Source organism: Myotis brandtii, unplaced genomic scaffold, assembly GCF_000412655.1.
Source record: "Myotis brandtii unplaced genomic scaffold, ASM41265v1 scaffold112, whole genome shotgun sequence".
Taxonomy (NCBI): Eukaryota; Metazoa; Chordata; class Mammalia; order Chiroptera; family Vespertilionidae; genus Myotis; species Myotis brandtii.
In genome coordinates this window covers 7,118,615-7,121,534 of record NW_005353838.1, presented here as the reverse complement: position 1 = coordinate 7,121,534, position 2,920 = coordinate 7,118,615, and positions in this window count along the sequence as shown.

The window sequence follows — 2,920 nt, the reverse complement described above, 5'->3', positions numbered from 1 at the left end:
GTGTGGGGGGCAATGGGGGGGTAAGGACACATACGTAATACCTTAATCAATAAAGAAAAAAAAAGCAAGGCCAAAAAGAAAAAAATTTAAAAAAATGGATTGGCTCACATGAATGAGAAGTCCACAGGCTGACTGGCTTCAGGTGCAGCTTGATTCTACAACTCAATTTGTCACCAAGGATCCATATATTTACTTCTCTCTGCTATGCCTTCTTGGGTGTCTGCATCATTCTAAGACTGGTTCCTCTCATGGTCCAGCATCTTCCTCTTGTCTAACAGTAAAGAGAACCTCAACATTCTCAGCAAAAGTCCTAAGAGTCATTGTATCAAACTACCTTCGAGCCAATACCCACCCTACTCAATCTGAGTCCAAAGGGAATGTACTGGATACCTAGGTTGTGTCACCTCTGAAGGCAGAGTGAAGTCAACTTCTCTGAAGCTTTATGGATTCCTAAAGAGAAATTGGTGCTATTGAGAAGGAGATGGGAGTTTAAAGAAACTAAATAATTTTAAAGAAACTTGAAATCGTATTAGACCTATTCAATTTAAGTACATGTGCTGAGAAAGCAAGCCCTAGACATAGTCAAATAACCTTTTAAATCACTCTAATCATTTGTACTACTTTATCTTTCGCTTATATACTCATCTTTTATTACACTTTATAAATAGCTTAGAGTTCCTACTTTTTCAAAAAAGATTACCCCAAATTTCAATAGAGTCAGTGTTAAAAATTATGATATAGACCCATATTTATGGATAAAAGTTAATTATATATTATTGATGAAAAACTAGAGGTCCGATGCACGAAATTCATACACTTGGGGCCAGGGGCGGGGGCGTTCCTCAGCCCAGATTGTGAGAGGGCGCAGGCCAGGCCAAGGGACCCCACCAGTGCACGATCGGGGCCAGGGAGGGACATGGGAGGTTGGCCAGCTAAGGACAGACTGGGGGAGGGCTCCAGGGTATGTCCAGCCTGTCTTGCTCAGTCCCAATCGACCAGACCCCAGCAACAAGCTAACCTACCAGTCAGAGCATCTGTCCCCCGGTGATCAGTGCACATTATAGCGAGCAGTTGAGCGGCCTTAGCATATCATTAGCATATTATGCTTTGATTGGTTGAATGGATGACCAGACGACCAGACACTTAGCATATTAGGCATTTATTATATAGGGTGTTGCTAAAAGTCATGTGTATAAAAATTATGCCTATTGTGTGATGTTATTTTTCTTAGTCTTATATACATAGAAAAAATGATACATATAGTAAAATGTTATCAATAGGTGTTGATTTTTACTTCATTCCTTTCTAATTTATGTGAATAGAGGATGGAGCAAAAATAGATTTACAGTTGTGAGTACATCAGAGTTTATTCTTGTATTGTATTATTGTTCATATGAATAACTGTAAACCTACTTTTGGCCCATCCTGTATTTTATAATTATTTATTACATTCATAATTATTTTTTAAAAATTAGATACTGAAACTGTGAATATGTTAAGTATTAGCCCCAGTTTAGTGACGTGGCCCAGCAAAAGTGACTTCATTTTTGGCCTGTGGTGTGTTTTTTAACAATTGGAAACAAAGGTGAAGTGAGGAGAACAGGAGCAGAATACATAACTTTTCTATAGTTTCAGTTTCTGACCATTTTTTTCCTGCTTAGTTTTCAGATCCTTTTATAACAGTTAGGCAGACAAGAGCAGAGCAAGGACGATGGACCAGATACAGAGGTCACCAGTTTGAAAAGCCCTGGGTGCCTTCCTAAGGTGACCTTTCCTCCCCTAGCATATACTGGTCATGCAGTTTGGACCCCCTGACCTTTCATCCCTAGAGATAACATCTAGGCTTCAGCTGTATTTCAGCTCCAGGCTAGAGTAGCCGCAAAACCAGACAAGCAATGCCATGGTTGACCTCAGGGCCAGCTGCATTGAATCATGACCCTCTGCCCTGGTGCCAATCTATCAATAGGAACCACAACCCTGAAAGGACATACCTGGAAAACTGCTGAATATTCTATTGAAATCTTCCCCTGGGACCTCCCCTAAAAACGTCACCCTTAAAACCCTTAGGATGGACCCAGTTGCTCTCCCTTCCGGGAGCACCCCATGCCTCTTCGGTTCCCCCAGGCACTTACCATTACCTTCCTCACTCCCAAGCTCCAAGGGCCCTTCCTTTGCCTCTATTACTTGTTTCCTAAGCCCATTTCTTCTAGGAATTACTTCTCCCACCTCTGTGATTTTATAAATAAATGATCTCTTATGGTTTGAGTCTTGGCTCTGAATTCTTTCCTTGCCAGAACTCAGGCACGAGGTTGCTGAACCCAGGTCTGGTCAGATGCCACAGGTCTAACACCTGGTGCCCTTCCCACTGCCCACAACACTTTAAGCAACACTGAGCTTACTGTAATTTTTCAAGCTACATTCTTGTATCTTTACACTAAAACCACCAGGATGATAGGAAGACACTGAAGTTGCAAGACAAGAAAGTTAAAGATGCAAAGCAAACTAGAGGCTTTACAAAGCACAGACGCTTGGGGAGATATTAAGTGGGATCAGGTTATAAACATTTTTAAGTTTGAAATAGTTTTCCTTCCAAAGGATAATTCAAATACAGGATTCCTTCTAGTTTCAACATGGGAGTTCTAAGTCTTCACCTAACATTATGTGGATAGGTTCTTGGAACTGCAAGGAAACAACATAAAACGTAACCAATTTTACCATAGGCAAATTAATATACACAAGATTACATTCTTGGAATTTCATCAGCGTTATCACAAACCACGTGAAAGCAAAGGTGCTATTGGAGGATCCACCGTATTCGGGACCCCTTCATTTCAAGCTCTGGAAGTTTTCCACCAATAACAACCAGTTTCCTCTGGGGAGACCAAGGGGATATGCAGGTAGTTCCCCTCAAAATATAAAC